The sequence below is a fragment of the Lepidochelys kempii genome, chromosome 6, assembly GCF_965140265.1.
Source record: "Lepidochelys kempii isolate rLepKem1 chromosome 6, rLepKem1.hap2, whole genome shotgun sequence".
Lineage (NCBI taxonomy): Eukaryota > Metazoa > Chordata > Testudines > Cheloniidae > Lepidochelys > Lepidochelys kempii.
Genome location: NC_133261.1, coordinates 14,648,773 through 14,669,523, shown reverse-complemented (window position 1 = coordinate 14,669,523; position 20,751 = coordinate 14,648,773). Strand labels below are relative to the sequence as shown.

General features: G+C 51.8%; 1 pseudogene; it reads right to left on the bottom strand.

Annotated features, from left to right (window-relative positions):
• LOC140912441 (MLX-interacting protein-like) overlaps window positions 1–20,751 on the bottom strand; it is a 47,554-nt pseudogene that overhangs the window by 4,085 nt on the left and 22,718 nt on the right.

Sequence of the window (20,751 nt, the reverse complement as noted above, 5' to 3'; positions counted from 1 at the left end):
GCTCCTTCCATGGTATTTATCCTTCTGATATATTTATAGACAGCAGTCATATCTCCTCTCAGCCTTCTTTTAGTTAGGCTAAACAAGCCAAACTCATTGAGTCTCCTTTCATAAGACAGGTTTCAGAGTAGCAGCCGTGTTAATCTGTATTCGCAAAAAGAAAAGGAGTACTTGTGGCACCTTAGAGACTAACAAATTTATTTGAGCATAAGCTTTCGTGAGCTACAGCTCACTTCATCAGATGTATCCTGTAGCTGTAGCTCACGAAAGCTTATGCTCAAATAAATTTGTTAGTCTCTAAGGTGCCACAAGTACTCCTTTTCTTTTTTCATAAGACAGGTTTTCCACTCCTCGGATCATCCTAGTAGCCCTTCTCTGTACCTGTTCCAGTTTGAATTCATCCTTCTTAAACATGGGAGACCAGAACTGCACACAATATTCCAGATGAGGTCTCACCAGTGCCTTGTGTAACAGTACTAACACCTCCGTATCTCTACTGGAAATACCTCGCCTGATGCATCAAGGGATCACCAGGGAAGAGTATAAAAATATTGCTCGGGCATGTAGGAATGATATCAGGAGGGCCAAATCGCACCTGGAGCTGCAGCTAGCGAGAGATGTTAAGAGTAACAAGAAGGGTTTCTTCAGGTATGTTGGCCACAAGAAGAAAGCCAAGGAAAGTGTGGGCCCCTTACTGAATGAGGGAGGCAACCTAGTGACAGAGGATGTGGAAAAAGCTAATGTACTCAATGCTTTTTTTGCCTCTGTTTTCACTAACAAGGTCAGCTCCCAGACTGCTGCGCTGGGCATCACAAAATGGGGAAGAGATGGCCAGCCCTCTGTGGAGATAGAGGTGGTTAGGGACTATTTAGAAAAGCTGGACATGCACAAGTCCATGGGGCCGGACGAGTTGCATCGGAGAGTGCTGAAGGAATTGGCGGCTGTGATTGCAGAGCCATTGGCCATTATCTTTGAAAACTCGTGGCGAACGGGGGAAGTCCCAGATGACTGGAAAAAGGCTAATGTAGTGCCAATCTTTAAAAAAGGGAAGAAGGAGGATCCTGGGAACTACAGGCCAGTCAGCCTCACCTCAGTCCCTGGAAAAATCATGGAGCAGGTCCTCAAAGAATCAATCCTGAAGCACTTGCATGAGAGGAAAGTGATCAGGAACAGCCAGCATGGATTCACCAAGGGAAGGTCATGCCTGACTAATCTAATCGCCTTTTATGATGAGATTACTGGTTCTGTGGATGAAGGGAATGCAGTGGATGTATTGTTTCTTGACTTTAGCAAAGCTTTTGACACGGTCTCCCACAGTATTCTTGTCAGCAAGTTAAGGAAGTATGGGCTGGATGAATGCACTATAAGGTGGGTAGAAAGCTGGCTAAATTGTCGGGCTCAACGGGTAGTGATCAATGGCTCCATGTCTAGTTGGCAGCCGGTATCAAGTGGAGTGCCCCAAGGGTCGGTCCTGGGGCCGGTTTTATTCAATATCTTCATAAATGATCTGGAGGATGGTGTGGATTGCACTCTCAGCAAATTTGCGGATGATACTAAACTGGGAGGAGTGGTAGATACGCTGGAGGGGAGGGATAGGATACAGAAGGACCTAGACCAATTGGAAGATTGGGCCAAAAGGAATCTGATGAGGTTCAATAAGGATAAGTGCAGGGTCCTGCACTTAGGACGGAAGAACCCAATGCACAGCTACAGACTAGGGACCGAATGGCTAGGCAGCAGTTCTGCAGAAAAGGACCTAGGGGTGACAGTGGACGAGAAGCTGGATATGAGTCAGCAGTGTGCCCTTGTTGCCAAGAAGGCCAATGGCATTTTGGGATGTATAAGTAGGGGCATAGCGAGCAGATCGAGGGACGTGATCATCCCCCTCTATTCGACATTGGTGAGGCCTCATCTGGAGTACTGTGTCCAGTTTTGGGCCCCACACTTCAAGAAGGATGTGGATAAATTGGAGAGAGTCCAGCGAAGGGCAACAAAAATGATTAGGGGACTGGAACACATGAGTTATGAGGAGAGGCTGAGGGAGCTGGGATTGTTTAGCCTGCAGAAGAGAAGAATGAGGGGGGATTTGATAGCTGCTTTCAACTACCTGAAAGGGGGTTCCAAAGAGGATGGCTCTAGACTGTTCTCAATGGTAGCAGATGACAGAACGAGGAGTAATGGTCTCAAGTTGCAGTGGGGGAGGTTTAGATTGGATATTAGGAAAAACTTTTTCACTAAGAGGGTGGTGAAACACTGGAATGCGTTACCTAGGGAGGTGGTAGAATCTCCTTCCTTAGAGGTTTTTAAGGTCAGGCTTGACAAACCCTGGCTGGGATGATTTAACTGGGAATTGGTCCTGCTTCGAGCAGGGGGTTGGACTAGATGACCTTCTGGGGTCCCTTCCAATCTTATATTCTATGATTCTATGATTCTATGATCAAGACCGCATTAGCTTTTTTGACTGCCATATCACATTGGCGGCTCATAGTCATCCTGTGATCGACCAGTACTCCGAGGCTCTTCTCCTCCTCTGTTACTTCCAAGTCATGCATTCCCAGTTTATAACAGAAATTCTTGTTATTAATCCCTAAATGCATGACCTTGCACTTTTCACTATTAAATTTCATCCTATTACTATTACTCCAGTTTACAAGGTCATCCAGATCTTCCTGTATGATATCCCGGTCCTTCTCTGTATTGGCAATACCTCCCAGCTTTGTGTCATCCGCAAACTTTATTAGCACATTCCCGCTTTTTGTGCCAAGGTCAGTAATAAAAAGATTAAATAAGATTGGTCCCAAAACCGATCCCTGAGGAACTCCACTAGTAACCTCCTTCCAGTCTGACAGTTCACCTTTCAGTGTGACCCGCTGAAGTCTCCCCTTTAACCAGTTCCTTACCCACCTTTCAATGTTCATATTGACCCCCATCTTTTCCAATTTAGCTAATAATTCTCCATGTGGAACCACATGAAATGCCTTACTGAAATTGAGGTAAATTAGATCTACTGCATTCCCTTTGTCTAAAAAATCTGTTACCTTCTCAAAGAACAAGCCGTGTTAGTCTGTATTCACAAAAAGAAAAGGAGTACTTGTGGCACCTTAGAGACTAACCAATTTATTAGAGCATAAGCTTTCGTGAGCTACAGCTCACTTCATCAGATGTAGCTCACGAAAGCTTATGCTCTAATAAATTGTTTAGTCTCTAAGGTGCCACAAGTACTCCTTTTCTTCTCAAAGAAGGAGATCAGGTTGGTTTGACACTATCTACCTTTTGTAAAGCCATGCATACTACAGATGTCAAACTAACAGGCCTGTAGTTACCGGGATCATTTTTTTACCTTTCTTAAAAATAGGAACTACGTTAGCAATTCTCCAGTCATACGGTACAACCCCTGAGTTTACAGATTCATTAAAAATTCTTGCTAATGAGCTTGCAATTTCATGTACCAGTTCCTTTAATATTCTTGGATGAAGATTATCCAGGCCCCCCAATTTAGTCCCATTAAGCTGTTCGAGTTTGGCTTCTACTTCAGATGTGGTAATATCTACCTCCATATCCTCAGTCCCATGTATCATCCTACCATTATCCCTAAGATCCTCATTAAAGACTGAGGCAAAGTATTTGTTTAGATATTGGGCCATGCCTAAATTATCCTTCACCTCCACTCCATCCTCAGTGTTAAACAGTCCCACTTCTTTCTTTCTTTTCTTCTTATTTATATGGCTATAGAACCTTTTACTATTCTTTTTAATTCCCTTTGCAAGGTCCAACTCTACATGGCTTTTGGCCTTTCTCACTTTATCCCTACATATTCTGACCTCAGTAAGGTAGCTTTCCTTGCTAATTCCTCCCATCTTCCACTCCTTGTAGGCTTTCTGCTTTTTCTTAATCACCTCTCTGAGATGCTTGCTCATCCAGCTTGGTCGACAACTCCTGCCTATGAATTTTTTCCCCTTTCTTGGGATGCAGGCTTCTGATAGTTTCTGCAACTTGACATGAAGTAATTCCAGGCCTCCTCCACCTATAGATCCACAAATTTTTCAATCCAATCCACCTCCCAAAGGAGACAGGGAAACGTCTAGGGCAGATGGTACCAAACTGGGAGGAGACGTAGATACGCTGGAGGGTAGGGATAGGATACAGAGGGACCTCAACAAATTAAAGGATTGGACCAAAAGAAATCTGAATAGGTTCAACAAGGACAAGTGCAGAGTCCTGCATTTCGGACGGAAGAATCCCATGCACTGCTACAGACTAGGGATTAAGCAGCTAGGCAGCAGTTCTGCAGAAAAGGACCTAGGGGTTACAGTGGACGAGAAGCTGGATATGAGTCAACAGTGTACCCTTGTTGCCAAGAAGGCTAACGGCATTTTAGGCTGTATAAGTAGGAGCATTGCCAGCAGATCGAGGGACATGATCATTCCCCTCTATTTCGCATTGGGTGAGGCCTCATCTAGAGTACTGGAGGAACCAACTAGGGGCAGAGCTCTTCTTGACCTGCTCCTCACAAACCGGGAAGAATTAGTAGGAGAAGCAAAAGTGGATGGGAACCTGGGAGGCAGTGACCATCAGATGGTCGAGTTCAGGATCCTGACACAAGGAAGAAAGGAAAGCAGCAGAATACGGACCCTGGACTTCAGAAAAGCAGACTTTGACTTCCTCAGGGAACTGATGGGCAAGATCCCCTGGGAGAATAACATGAGGGGGAAAAGAGTCCAGGAGAGCTGGCTGTATTTTAAAGAATCCTTATTGAGGTTGCAGGGACAAAGCATCCTGATGTGTAGAAAGAATAGTAAATATGGCAGGCAATCAGCTTGGCTTAACAGTGAAATCCTTGCTGATCTTAAATATAAAAAAGAAGCTTACAAGAAGTGGAAGATTGGACAAATGACCAGGGAGGAGTATAAAAATATTGCTTGGGGATCCAGGAGTGAAATCAGTAAGGCCAAATCACACCTGGAGTTGCAGCTAGCAAGAGATGTTAAGAGTAACAAGAAGGGTTTCTTCAGGTATGTTAGCAACAAGAAGGAAGTCAAGGAAAGTGTGGGCCCCTTACTGAATGAGGGAGGCAACCTAGTGACAGAGGATGTGGAAAAAGCTAATGTACTCAATGCTTTTTTTGCCTCTGTCTTCACAAACAAGGTCAGCTTCCAGACTGCTGCACTGGGCAGCACAGCATGGGGAGGAGGTGACCAGATCTCTGTGGAGAAAGAAGTGGTTCGGGACTATTTAGAAAAGCTGGACGTGCACAAGTCCATGGGGCCAGATGCGTTGCATCCGAGAGTGCTAAAGAAGTTGGCGGATGTGATTGCAGAGCCATTCGCCATTATCTTTGAAAACTCATGGCGATCGGGGGAAGTCCCGGACGACTGGAAAAAGGCTAATGTAGTGCCAATCTTTAAAAAAGGGAAGAAGGAGGATCCAGGGAACTACAGGCCAGTCAGCCTCACCTCAGTCCCTGGAAAAATCATGGAGCAGGTCCTCAAAGAATCAATCCTGAAGCACTTGCATGAGAGGAAAGTGATCAGGAACAGTCAGCATGGATTCACCAAGGGCAAGTCATGCTTGACTAATCTAATTGCCTTCTATGACGAGATAACTGGCTCTGTGGATGAAGGGAAAGCAGTAGACGTGTTGTTCCTTGACTTTAGCAAAGCATTTGACATGGTCTCCCACAGTATTCTTGCCAGCAAGTTAAAGTATGGGCTGGATGAATGGACTATAGGGTGGATAGAAAGCTGGCTAGATTATCAGGCTCAACGGGTAGTGATCAATGGCTCCATGTCTAGTTGGCAGCCGGTATCAAGTGGAGTGCCCCAAGGGTCGGTCCTGGGGCCGGTTTTGTTCAATATCTTCATAAATGATCTGGAGGATGGTGTGGATTGCACCCTCAGCAAGTTTGCAGGTGACACTAAACTGGGAGGAGAGGTAGATATGCTGGAGCGTAGGGATAGGATACAGAGGGACCTAGACAAATTGGAGGATTGGGCCAAAAGAAATCTGATGAGGTTCAACAAGGACAAGTGCAGAGTCCTGCACTTAGGACGGAAGAATCCCATGCACCCCTACAGACTAGGGACCAAATGGCTCGGCAGCAGTTCTGCAGAAAAGGACCTAGGGGTTACAGTGGACGAGAAGCTGGATATGAGTCAACAGTGTGCCCTTGTTGCCAAGAAGGCCAATGGCATTTTGGGATGTATAAGTAGAAGCATTGCCAGCAGATCGAGGGACGTGATCGTTCCCCTCTATTCGACACTGGTGAGGCCTCATCTGGAGTACTGTGTCCAGTGTTGGGCCCCACACTACAAGAAGGATGTGGAAAAATTGGAAAGAGTCCAGCAGAGGGCAACAAAAATTATTAGGGGACTGGAACACATGAGTTATGAGGAGAGGCTGAGGGAACTGGGGATGTTTAGTCTGCGGAAGAGAAGAATGAGGGGGGATTTGATAGCTGCTTTCAACTACCTGAAATGTGGATCCAAAAAGGATGGCTCTAGACTGTTCTCAGTGGTAGCTGATCACAGAACAAGGAGTAATGGTCTCAAGTTGCAGTGGGGGAGGTTTAGGTTGGATATTAGGAAAAACATTTTCACTAGGACGGTGGTGAAGCACTGGAATGGGTTACCTAGGGAGGTGGTGGAATCTCCTTCCTTAGCCGTGGTCTACACTTGGAGTTGAGGTCGAATTTAGCAGCATTAAATCGATTTAACCCTGCGCCCATCCACACGGTGAAGCCCTTTTTTCAACTTAAAGGACTCTTAAAATCTGTTTCTTTACTCCACCCCTGACAAGGGGATTAGCACTGAAATCGGCCTTGCCGGGTCGAATTTGGGGTACTGTGGATGCAATTAGATGGTATTGGCCTCCAGGAGCTATCCCAGAGTGCTCCATTGTGACCGCTCTGGACAGCACTCTCAACTCAGATGCACTGGCCAGGTAGACAGGAAAAGGCCCGCGAACTTTTGAATTTCATTTCCTGTTTGGTCAGCGTGGCAAGCTGCAGGTGAGTGCAGAGCTCATTAGCAGAGGTGACCATGCAGAGCTCATCGCAGAGGTGACCATGATGGAGTCCCAAAATCACAAAAGAGCTCCAGCATGGACCGAACGGGAGGTATGGGATCTGATTGCTGTATGGGGAGAGGAATCCGTGCTATCAAAACTCCGTTCCAGTTTTCGAAATGCCAAAACATTTGCCACAATCTCCCAGGGCATGAAGAACAGAGGCCATAACAGGGACCCGAAGCAGTGCCGCATGAAGCTTAAGGAGATGAGGCAAGCCCACCAGAAAACCAGAGAGGAAAACAGCCGCTCTGGGTCAGAGCCCCAAACATGCCGCTTCTATGTTGAGCTGCATGCCATTTTAGGGGGTTCAGCCACCACTACCCCAACCGTGTTGACTCCTTCAATGGAGATGGAGGCAACATGGAAGCAGGTTTTGGGGATGAGGAAGATGATGATGATGAGGTTGTAGATAGCTCACAGCAAGCAAGCGGAGAAACTGGTTTTCCCAACAGCCAGGAACTGTTTCTCACCCTGGACCTGGAGCCAGTACCGCCCGAACCCACCCAAGGCTGCCTCCCGGACCCGCCAGGCGGAGAAGGGACCTCTGGTGAGTGTACCTTTTTAAATAGTATACATGGTTTAAAAGCAAGTGTGTTTAATGATTAATTTGCCCTGGCATTCGTGGCCAGTACAACTACTGGAAAAGTCTGTTCACATGTCTGGGGATGGAGCGGAAATCCTTCAGGGACATCTCCATAAAGCTCTCCTGGATGTACTCCCAAAGCCTTTGCAAAAGGTTTCTGGGAAGGGCAGCCTTATTCCGTCCACCATGGTAGGACACTTTACCACACCAGGCCAGTAGCACATAGTCGAGAATCACTGCAGAACAAAGCATTGCAGCGTATGTTCGCTGGCTTTCAAACAACATCCGTTCTTTATCTCTCTGTTATCCTCAGGAGAGTGATATCATTCGTGGTCACCTGGTTGAAATAGGGTGCTTTTCTTAAGGGGATATTAGAGGTGCCCGTTCCTGCTGGGCTGTTTGCCTGTAGCTGAACAGAATTGTTCCCCACTGTTAGTCACGGGGATAGGGGAGGGTTTAGCCAAGTGGTCGGGGGAGGCAAAATGCGACCTTGTAACGAAAGCACATGTGCTATGTATGTAATATTAACAGCAAGGTTTACCATGAAAGAGTGTACCCATTGTTCTATAAAATGTGTCTTTTTAAATACTACTGTCCCTTTTTTTTTCTCCACCAGCTGCATGTGTTTCAAGGATCACAGGATCTTCTCCTTCCCAGAGGCTAGCAAAGATTAGAAGGTGAAAAAAACGCACTTGCGATGAAATGTTCTCTGAGCTCATGCTGTCCTCCCACACTGACAGAGCACAGACGAATGCGTGGAGGCAGATAATGTCAGAGTGCAGGAAAGCACAAAATGACCGGGAGGAGAGGTGACGGGCTGAAGAGGGTAAGTGGTGGGCTGAACAGAGGGCTGAAGCTGATAGGTGGCGGCAGCGTGATGAGAAGAGGCAGGATTCAATGCTGAGGCTGCTGGAGGATCAAACAAATATGCTCCAGTGTATGGTTGAGCTGCAGGAAAGGCAGCAGGAGCTCAGACCGCCACTACAGCCCCTGTGTAACCAACCACCCTCCTCCCCAAGTTCCACAGTCTCCTCACCCAGATGCCCAAGAACACGGTGGGGGGGGGGGCCTTCGGCCACCCAGCCACTCCACCCCAGAGGATTTCCCAAGCAACAGAAGGCTGGCATTCAATAAGTTTTAAACTTTTAAAGTGCTGTGTGGCCTTGTCCTTCCCCCCTCCACCACCCCTCCCGGGCTACCATGGCAGTTATCCCCCTATTTGTGTGATGAATTAATAAAGAATGCATGAATGTGAAGCAACAATGACTTTATTGCCTCTGCAAGCTGTGATCAAAGGGAGGAGGGGAGGGTGGTTAGCTTACAGGGAAGTAGAGTGAACCAAGGGGGAGGGGGTTGTTCATCAAGGAGAAACAAACAGAACTTTCACACTGTATAGCCAGTCATGAAACTGGTTTTCAAAGCTTCTCTGATGCGCACCGCACCCTCCTGTGCTCTTCTAACCGCCCTGGTGTCTGGCTGCATGTAACCAGCGGCCAGCGATTTGCCTCAACCTCCCACACCACCATAAACGTCTCCCGCTTACTCTCACAGATATTGTGCAGCGCACAGCAAGCAGTAATAACAGTGAGAATATTGGTTTCGCTGAGGTCTAAGCGAGTCAGTAAACTGCGCCAGCGCACTTTTAAACGTCCAAATGCACATTCTACCACCATTCTGCACTTGCTCAGCCTGAAGTTGAACAGCTCCTGACTTCTGTCCAGGCTGCCTGTGTATGGCTTCATAAGCCATGGCATTAAGGGGTAGGCTGGGTCCCCAAGGATAACTACAGGCATTTCAACATCCCCAACAATTATTTTCTAGTCTGGGAAGAAAGTCCCTTCCTGCAGCTTTTGAAACAGACCAGAGTACCTGAAGATACGAGCGTCATGTATCTTTCCCGGCCATCCCACGTTGATGTTGGTGAAACATTCCTTGTAACCCACCAGTGCTTGCAGCACTATTGAAAAGTACTCCTTGTGGTTTATGTACTTGCCAGCTTCGTGCTCCAGTGCCAAGATAGGGATATGAGTTCCGTCTTTGGCCCCACCACAGTTAGGGAATCCCATTGCAGCAAAGCCATCTAGTACAACCTGCACATTTCCCAGGGTCACTACCCTTGATATCAGCAGATCTTTGATTGCATGGGCTACTTGCATCACAACAGCCTCCACAGTAGATTTGCCCACTCCAAATTGATTCCCGACTGACCGGTAGCTATCTGGCATTGCAAGCTTCCTCAGGGCTATTGCCACTCGCTTCTCAGCTGTGAGGGCTGCTCTCATCTTGGTATTCTTGAGCCTCAGGGCAGGGGAAAGCAAGTCACAAAGTTCCATGAAAGTGCCCTTACGCATGCGAAAGTTTCGCAGCCACTGGGAATCGTCCCAGACCCGCAACACTATGCGGTCCCACCAGTCTGTGCTTGTTTCCCGGGCCCAGGATCGGCGTTCCACCGCATGAACCTGCCCCATTAGCACCATGATGCCCACATTGCCAGGGCCCGTGCTTTGAGAGAAGTCTTCGTCCATCTCCTCATCACTCTCGTCACTGTGCTGACATCGCCTACTTGTCCGGTTTTGCTTTGCCAGGTTCTGGTGCTGCATATACTGCTGGATAATGTGCGTGGTGTTTAATGTGCTCCTAACTGCCAAAGTGATCTGAGCAGGCTCCATGGTATGGCGTCTGCACAGAAAAAAGGCACGGAACGATTGTCTGCCATTGCTCTGACGGAGGGAGGGGTGACTGACGACATGGCTTACAGGGTTGGCTTACAGGGAATTAAAATCAACAAAGGGGGTGGCTTCACATCAAGGAGAAACAAAAACAACTGCCACACAGAATGGCCCCCTCAAGGATTGAACTCAAAACCCTGGGGTTAGCAGGCCAATGCTCAACCCAATGCTCAACCCACTGAGCTATCCTTCCCCCTGGTATTTCAGGCAGGACTGAATCCCCATTCAACTTTTCAAGGTGCCCCTGACAGACCTCACCGAAACGATTGTTGGCCGTTGATTTCACGGAGGGAGGGAGGGAGGGGGGAACAAATGAATACAAAACAAAGCTGGTGTATTTCTTGTTTTGATCCACTCCATCTATCTTTTACTTTTGGCTGGTAGCAGACGGTGCAGTAGGACTGCTAGCCATCCCCATCTCCTGGCTGCTCAGCAGAAGATGGTGCAATAGGACTTCTAGCCATCCTCATCTCCTGCCTGCTTGGCAGAAGACAGTGCAATAGGACTGCTGGCAGGACTAAAGAGAATGACCTGGTCGAGTCACTCCTATTTTAGTCCCTGCACCCATATCTGCCCAGGTGCTCCTGACTGACCTTACCGAGGAGGCCAGGAGCACCTCGGACATGATGACGATGGTCATCAGGCCTATTGCACCGTCTGCTGCCACAAGGCAATGGGCTGCTGCTGTGTAGCAATGCAGTACCGTGTCTGCCAGCACCCAGGAGATGTATGGTGACAGTGAGTTGAGCAGGCTCCATGCTTGCCGTGATATGGAGTCTGCACAGGAAAAAAGGCACAAAACGATTGTCTGCCATTGCTTTCACGGAGGGAGGGAGGGAGGGCCTGATGACATGTACCCAGAACCACCAGCGACAATGTTTTTGCCCCATTAGGCCTTGGGATCTCAACCCAGAATTCCAATGGGTGGTGGAGACTGCGGGAACTGTGGGATAGCTACCCACAGTGCAACGCTCCGGAAGTCGACACTAGCCTCGGTACTATGGAAGCACTCTGCCAAGTTAATGCATTTAATGCACTTAGAGCATTTTGTGTCGGCACACAATCAACTATATAAAAACGATTTCTAAAAACCCGACTTCTATAAATTCGACCTAATTTCGTAGTGTAGACATACCCTTAGAGGTTCTTAAGGTTAGGCTTGACAAAGGGGGGAGGGATAGCTCAGTGGTTTGAGCATTGGCCTGCTAAACCCAGGGTTGTGAGTTCAATCCTTGAGGGGGCCATTTAGGGATCTGAGGCAAAAAAAATTGGGGATTGGTCCTGCTTTGAGCAGGGGGTTGGACTAGATGACCTCCTGAGGTCCCTTCCAACCCTAATATTCTATGATTCTAAGACCTGGTGGGGATGATTTAGTTGGGGATTGGTCCTACCTTGAGCAGGGGACTGGACTAGATGACCTCCTGAGGTCCTTTCCAACCCTGACATTCTATGATTCGGGTCGCTCGTGTGGGCAAGATCCTGATGCTGCTCCCCAGAGCCCAGTAGGGCACCGTGGGTGAGCCATCCCACCCCAGCACTTCTGGGCACATGTGCTATTGAGGGAACCTGTCAGACACTGCCCAAGTGGGTTCAGCTCCCAGTCCCCTTCTAGGAGCAGAGGTCTGTTCATGTGGAGGAGAGAAGGCTCTAGGCCCCACACTCCCACGATCCACCCCCAGATCAGTGATGCCGTGAACCCTCCCCAGCGCCACCCTCGCCATGGGGAGGAGCCTAAAACTGCAGGCTCCCCACTTCGTCCCCAGAATGGCACATTCCAGATCAGCCCCAGGCAGTGCCAGTCTGGGGCCAAACCAGCCTCTGACCCACAGACCTGGCTTTCTTGGATGTGATCACCCATTAGTGCCACTGAGCTGGCATCCCCAAATTTGGACAGTCCGGGCCCCACACCAGCAGGCAATGCAGGGTGAGCCACCCCCTAGTCACCCCATTCCCCGGAGCCAACCCCCTCCACACACAAACAGGTGTCCCAGCCAGCCCCCCCGAGCCAACCCCCCAGATCCCCCAGCCAGCTCCCACCTTGTCATCACCCCAGATCCCCCATCCAGCCCCCAACCTTGCCATTACTCCAGATCCCACAGCCAGCCCCACACCTTGCCATCACTCCAGATCCCACAGCCAGCCCCCCACTTTGCCATTCCCCCCGATCCCCCAGCCAGCCTCCACCTTGCCAGCCCTTCAGGTCCCCCCAGCCAGCCCACCAACCTTCCTGTCCCCTCAGAGTCTCCAGCTAGCCCCCACCTTGCCATCACCCCAGGTCCCCCCAGCCAGCCCCACAGATCCTCCAGCCAGGTCCCCCCAGCCATCCCTCCAGGTCCCCCCCCCAGCCAGTCCCTGATCTTGTCATCCCCCCAGTCAGCCCCCCATCATGCCATCCCCTCAACACGCCCTCTCTTCAGCCACCTATGAACCCACCAAGTTCCCACTCCCTAGATACTTATGAGCCAACCACCACCCTGCCCCTTCCCTCTTCGTACCCACCCCAGCCTGATGCTCTTCCCCAGCCCCATCACCTCTGTCCCGTCACCCCTGAGAGCCAAGCACCCACAGCGAGAGCCCATGTGATGAGGGGCCTGACAGCAGCACCCCCCATCTTACCCGTGCTGGAGGAGGCAATGACAGAGCGAGGGTGGATGGGATTCTCCATCAGCAGAACACCTGCAGGGAGCTCCAGGGGGGCGCAGACCTAGAGGGGAGAGACGAGGAGGGAGTCAGCAAGGGAGGACAGAAATCTGCCTCAGCCACAAGCACTGGGGGGGAGAGTAAGGCACCACTAAACCCAGAAGCGTTAGCGGAGTGATTCCTATGTGGATTTAAATTGTATGACTCATCATCAGGAGGTGCTGTGACATCAGGGAGGGGGAGGAGCTTATAGATGCCCAGCCCAGCCCTCCACAGCAGGGGGTGCTGTGACACCAGAGAGGGGGAGGAGCCTGCACTGCCCAGCCCCACCCTCTCCAGCAAGAGGTGCTCTTACCTGGGAAGAGTCCCTGGCTGGAGTGAGGGGCTGTGGCGATGGGCCTGGGGGGAAAAGAAAGTGGGTAGAGGAGGAGTGAGGCTCACCCACAGAGACCACAGCTCCTAGGTAGCCACCCAGGGCAGTGTCTCTCCAGCCCTGGGTCTTGCGATGGCCATCTGAGGGGGGCGGGGGGAGAGGCTCCCCTGTACTGTGGACACCCCCACCCACTCCTCCCACCAGCAACTCCATTGTTTCTCCCCCACCCAACAGCCCTCCCCTGTACCCCCACACCAGCAATACCCCTTATGTTCAGCCCCCTGCCAACTCCCCCCACTCAGTGCCTGGTCCCGCACCCCGACAGCAACCCTCTGTGCCCAGCCCCCCAGAGCAATTTCCCCCCACACTGACCTGTGACAGCAACACCCGCAGGCATGCCAAGTTCCCCTGCCCCACGCACCCATCCCCACCTGCCTGCCCCTAAAAGCAATGCCCCTGTGCCCACTCTTCCCACATCCACTCCCCTTCATCCCACCACAACAGCCCCTCCCCAAGTGCCAGGCAGGCAGGCTGCGCTGCCCACACAAGCACATACCACAAGGAAGGCACTGGGGACTGCTGGGGGGTGGGTGGCAGTAGGCGCTGGGGCAATGGGCTGCAGTTGCCGGGACCTTGCCCTATTGGGCATGGCATGCAGGCATGGCAAAGGTGCCCCCAGGTGAAGGAGGGTGTCAGGTGGGTGAAGGGGGCTTTTCAGCAGCTGTGTGGGTGATGACGGAGAAGACAAGGGTGGGCTGGGGGTGCTGCGTGGGAGGGCTGGGCGGGGGCAGGCTGACCCGCAGCGGGGAGGTGGGGAAGAGCGGCAGGAAGGTCTGGTGCCCGTTCAGGGGTGTGAGGGGCTCCAGATCCAGGGGGAAGGAAAGGGAGGTGAGAGAGCTCCTGTGGAGAGGCAGCTCCTTAGTGCTGGTGGTCACGTCCAGGTCACAAGTGCTGGACAGAGAGACCAGTGGGGCAGCAGCTGGCAGCAGCGTGGAAGCCTGGGGGAAAGAGGGAGAGAAAATCAGCCTTGCCTTCCTCAGCAGGGGGCCTGCAACACTAGGCCAGGAGGAGGGGCCTGTACCGCCCAGCCCTGAACTTCTAGCAGGGGGCCTGTGACAGCAGGCAAGGTGGAGGGGCCGGCTCTTCCCAGCCCTGCCCTCCCAGCAGGGGGGGCTGTGACACCAGGGAGGGGTCTGCACCACCCAGCCCTGCCCTCCCCAGAGGAGGGGTGCTGTGACACCAGGGAGGAGGTCATAGACCTTGCAGTGAAGGCAAAGCATAGGCTGCAATGTGGTGCCAGCTGATCTCTACAGACAGAGGGCGGGGGCATTGCTGAGCAGTCAGAGGGCAGCTGCTACTTCTATTCACCTGGGTCACAGGCTGGGGGCGACAGGCAGCAAAGAAATCTGTGAAGGGAAAGAGAAAAAGCATGAACTGTTTGTGACAAAGAAGAAAGGCTGAAAGGGGGTGGAGAGATGAATCATAGAATATCATAGAATCATAGAATATCAGGGTTGGAAGGGACCCCAGAAGGTCATCTAGTCCAACCCCCTGCTTGAAGCAGGACCAATTCCCAGTTAAATCATCCCAGCCAGGGCTTTGTCAAGCCTGACCTTAAAAACCTCTAAGGAAGGAGATTCTACCACCTCCCTAGGTAACGCATTCCAGTGTTTCACCACCCTCTTAGTGAAAAAGTTTTTCCTAATATCCAATCTAAACCTCCCCCACTGCAACTTGAGACCATTACTCCTCGTTCTGTCATCTGCTACCATTGAGAACAGTCTAGAGCCATCCTCTTTGGAACCCCCTTTCAGGTAGTTGAAAGCAGCTATCAAATCCCCCCTCATTCTTCTCTTCTGCAGATTAAACAATCCCAGCTCCCTCAGCCTCTCCTCATAAGTCATGTGTTCTAGACCCCTAATCATTTTTGTTGCCCTTCGCTGGACTCTCTCCAATTTATCCACATCCTTTTTGAAGTGTGGGGCCCAAAACTGGACACAGTACTCCAGACGAGGCCTCACCAATGTCGAATAGAGGGGAACGATCACGTCCCTCGATCTGCTCGCTATGCCCCTACTTATACATCCCAAAATGCCATTGGCCTTCTTGGCAACAAGGGCACACTGCTGACTCATATCCAGCTTCTCGTCCACTGTCACCCCTAGGTCCTTTTCCACAGAACTGCTGCCTAGCCATTCGGTCCCTAGTCTGTAGCTGTGCATTGGGTTCTTCCGTCCTAAGTGCAGGACCCTGCACTTATCCTTATTGAACCTCATCAGATTTCTTTTGGCCCAATCCTCCAATTTGTCTACGTCCTTCTGTATCCTATCCCTCCCCTCCAGCGTATCTACCACTCCTCCCAGTTTAGTATCATCCGCAAATTTGCTGAGAGTGCAATCCACACCATCCTCCAGATCATTTATGAAGATATTGAAGAAAACCGGCCCCAGGACCGACCCTTGGGGCACTCCACTTGATACCGGCTGCCAACTAGACATGGAGCCATTGATCACTACCCGTTGAGCCCGACAATCTAGCCAGCTTTCTACCCACCTTATAGTGCATTCATCCAGCCCATACTTCCTTAACTTGCTGACAAGAATACTGTGGGAGACCGTGTCAAAAGCTTTGCTAAAGTCTAGAAACAATACATCCACTGCTTTCCCTTCATCCACAGAACCAGTAATCTCATCATAAAAGGCGATTAGATTAGTCAGGCATGACCTTCCCTTGGTGAATCCATGCTGGCTGTTCCTGATCACTTTCCTCTCATGCAAGTGCTTCAGGATTGATTCTTTGAGGACCTGCTCCATGATTTTTCCAGGGACTGAGGTGAGGCTGACTGGCCTGTAGTTCCCAGGATCCTCCTTCTTCCCTTTTTTAAAGATTGGCACTACATTCGCCTTTTTCCAGTCATCCGGGACTTCCCCGGTTCGCCACGAGTTTTCAAAGATAATGGCCAATGGCTCTGCAATCACAGCCGCCAATTCCTTCAGCACTCTCGGATGCAACTCATCCGGCCCCATGGACTTGTGCACGTCCAGCTTTTCTAAATAGGGTTGGAAGGGACCTCAGGAGATCATCTAGTCCAACCCCCTGCTCAAAGCAGGACCAATCCCCAATTTTTGCTCCAGATCCTTAAATGGCCCCCTCAAGGATTGAACTCACAACCCTGGGTTTAGCAGGCCAATGCTCAAACCACTGAGCTATCCCTCCAGGGCAGGGGGAAGAGAGAGAGAGAAAATGCAAAGGACCTGGATAAATCAGAGCAGAATAACCATAATAGGAATGATAATTACATCACAACACTTGGTACAAATGGCAGCTACAGAGCTCAGACTTGGGGGACCCCGGAGCTGGGATTGCGGGAGCTGTGGGTCAGGACTGAGGGGCATCGGCAGAGCTGGGGGTAGGCGGAAGCTCAGGACTAGGTTAGCAGGGGGCTGCGGGTTGGGATTGAGGGGCGTCAGCAGAGCTGTGTGGCTGCAGGGTACACAGGATTCCCTGCTGCGCAGTGGCTGGGGCCGTAGCAGTGGTGACTAGGGTGACAGCTGTGGGTTGGTGTGGTGTGTGCATGGTAGTTCTGAGCGTATGGGCAAACCCCTTGATGAAATGGTGACTCACTGGCCCAATTACCTCATTTTGAATATGGGGAGGTGGCCTGGAGACACTACATATCCCAGAATGCACAGCTTCAATTTGACCTGAGATACTTCACTGGGTCCATGCAGGGACCCAAAGTCTCGGCTGGCTGCCCCTTGGCATCAGGGACGTTCGCAGTTGGGGCGTGGCCATCCAGCTAGCCTGGGCAGCATCTGGGCCCAGCCCCAGGACCAGAAACAGGAAAAACAGACTTGGAGGGCCTGCTCTGAACCTTTCTTGGCAGCGGCTACATGAGCAACAGACAGGAGGAGTTTCAGGGAGTCAGAGGCGCTAGAGGTGACAGAGGAGGCACAGCTGAGCCCCTGGAGGCTGGGGCTGGCGGCCCCCAAGGGAGAGCTGGCCGGGCTGTCTGTTGGGTCCAAGCGAGGAGCAGGGAGAGAGACAGAAAAAGACTGAGATAAGGCTCCTTGGCGTACAGCCCCGGTGTCCTGCCAAGGCCCTGCAGCAGAAAGTTCCACTGGTGTGTCCCATGCTGCGGGGGCAGCTCTCTGTCCACAGTCACTTCACAATCTCCCTGCCACTTCCCTTTGATGAGCCCATCAGACAATGCCAGGCCTGCAGAGCCAAACCCCATTCCCCACCCCCGAAGCCTGCCAGCACTCAGCTGCACAACCAATTCCTCCCAGCAACAGATTAACAGTGTGCTCCAGCATGGTGGGGAGGGGACGCCCCCAGCCTGACCCAGGGCGGCAGGGGAGGGGACGCCCCTGGCCTGACCAAAGGCGGCCGGAAGGGGATGCCCCGGGGGGGCGGCCGGGAAGGGACGCCCCTGGTCTGACCCAGGGCGCCTGGGAGGGGACACCAGGCTGATTCCCTCTATCACCAGGCAGCATGGTGTTTGGAACCCCCCGCCGTCGCTGTGCGCCAGGATAGCCAACCTCACCCCAGACGGGATCCGTGCACAGTGGCCAGTGCAAGTTACCATGAATGGGGTCCAGGGTGTCCATGAAATCCTCTCCAAAGTTAGGATGCAGCTGGGTTAGGGTGGGCTGAATCATGTCCGCGTTGCCTTGGTGAGCTGGGGAACACAGTATGGTGATGCGGGTCAGACACAGCACCAGCCGCTCCCATCCCGCCCAAAGCAGAGCCCTGCCCAACCCACCTCGCTCCCCTCAGGCACCAGACTGCCAGGCAGCGAATGAGGACTCTAGGGGGGCCCATTCACACCCCTAGATAGAGAGAGGCAGATATCCGGAGACAGGAATGCCTGGGGGATACGGGGGTGAGGGGGGTCAGAGCTCAGGACCATCCCCTTTTAGCACTTGGGGGGCAGGGGATGCAAATGAGAGAAGGAAGCGCCTATGAAGCATGGGGGCAGGGCAGAGATCCAGAGAGGGGAATCCCTCTGGGAAGGGGAAGAGATCCAGAGACAAGAATTTCTATGGAGAGATGGGGAAAGGGGGCTGAGACCTGGAGAGGGGAATGCCTATGGGGCACGGAGAGGGGAATCCCCTGTGTTAGGAACGCTGATCAGTGCTCACCAAGGCTGCGGGGGTTGGGCCCCACATACGGGTTGCGGCTGTAGAAGATGGTGTCGGCCAGGTCAGAGATGAGGCTGTCCAGGGTATCCAGGTCGAGCTCCATGGGGCAGTTGCCCTTGGCCTCACTGCTAAGCCCCTCACCCGGGACAGCATGAGCCACTCCCTGCCCGCAGGGGGGGGGGAGAGAGACACAGACTGATAACTGGTGACCCAGATCCTGTGACAGATGGGACAATAATCGGCAGCACCCTGAACAAACCTTGCTGAGTTAAGGTGAAGTGTCTTGGAAGGTTGCTGTATTATTAAAGCTGTGTCCGGATTACTGTGGGAGGATGTAACTCCTTTAAGGGGAACACAAGACTAATGCAAACCCTGGGAAGTGGCACGTGCTCAAAGGACTCTCTAAAATGATGGGCTAGACTAGACTGATCTTTTAGTTAAGTGGGTTGCCTAGGAAATACTTGGGTGGGGGGGGATGCAAGTTAGCGGAGTTACCATTTTGAAGTGGCGCCTTGGGGAGAAACCCATTGCCTGGCTGATACCCATTCATGGTCTCTTCAAAGGGGATAAAGGAGGGACTCCCTAACTCCTGGGGGAGCTAGTTCTGATTGACAGCTGCTATGAACTGGTGACCACAGAAATATCCCTGGGTGAGGTCTAGAGGACTGATCATCGGCCAGAGCCCTTGCTGGAGTTGGGGTGATCTCTGGTAAGCTTATTACCAGTGTGTAACTTGTGTTATTGTTTTCATGTTTTCTCTGTAATGATTTTACCTTAAGAATAAAAGTGCCTGCTCAGAAAAGCCATGTGATCACTTGTAACTGCTAGCAATGTCATTGTTATTCGTCTCTAATGAGATTGCCCAGCACAGATGCTGGCCTGTTTAGACAGTCTGCTTTGCTGGGGGATATCACAGCACAGTCAGGGGACTGCACAGCCTGGAAATGCCCTAGGCAGGGCAAGGGAGATATGTGTCTCCACCCAAGATAGGCGGCATCTGAGAAGCGTGCAGCTGAGAGTGGGTGCCCTTGCAGGACCACAGAGGGGAAACACAGGTGCAGATGCATCTTACACTGGGGCTTTGGAGTGCCATTTAAAGTGGATGGGGGCAGCAGCACAGATTTGGTCCTCCTGCCACTCCTCTTCCCTTCTCATGTGCTTCCCCCGCCCCCCCCCTCCACCAGCCTGACCTCCCTGGCCTATGAACCAGTCCATCCACCACCTTCAAATCTGAGTTTGATGCACCAGGTTGCAGTGCCACTCGTGGCTAGGCCATGGCCCAGGTGGTCCCCCACCTAGCTCTGCAGCCGATGCCATGTACCAAGGCAGGGTCAGGAGCTCGGGCTGTGGGGGAGAGCTCCCAGCTACCTCAGTCCTAGCTTCTCCCAGCAGGGGGTGCTGTAGGGAGCGGGGCAGGAGTGCTGGGAAGGGGGGGAACTCCGGGCTACTCCAGTGCCAGCCTCTCCCAGCAGGAGGTGCTGCAAGGTATAGGGACAGAGCAAGGAATCCTGGGTGGATAAAGACTCAGGTTTATCTTTCTTCTTCTGGACCTAAACATTAAACAAACAGGAGCTTTAAAACCAACACATGGTCCTTGCCCACCAGTCCAGGGCATCGTGTCCTCTGGCATGGGGCTGTTTGCCCATTCACTCCCCATCCCCAGCAGGCTGGGATTTCACTGAGCCAGCCTTTGCTTTCTCAATCACGGAGGTAAATTTGGGTGATCTGAGAGGGAAGTGGGGAATCGTGCAGGAGCCGGGGGGTCCCACCAACTTAGTATTATAGCAGTTGGGGAGATCTACAGAGGGCTGCGGGCAGGCAGGGGTGGCTGCTGGCAAAGATGACAGCCAGCTGTCCAGTAATGGAGGGATGGGGAAAGGGACTGATGGATGGATGGAGTACGGATTCCAGGGAAGCCCAGAGTTTGGCATTGAGTCACCCCTAGACTGCAGGGCAGTAATGGCAGTTTCTCTCTACCTAGAGACTGCTCAGTGCCCTCTTCCCCTTACTTGGCATAGAGATCTCAAAGCATTTTACACCCGAGAGGGAGGGGGGCTCAGTTTTACTCCTGATGGGCACGCCACAGAACCCAGCCCCCACTGCTGCCAACTTTTCCCTCGATGGCAGTGGCAGCAGACAGGCTGAAGACTGAGCAGCTCTGGGGGCCACAGCATCTACTGCTGCCTGGGCTGTATCTGCTTTGGCATACAGGACAGC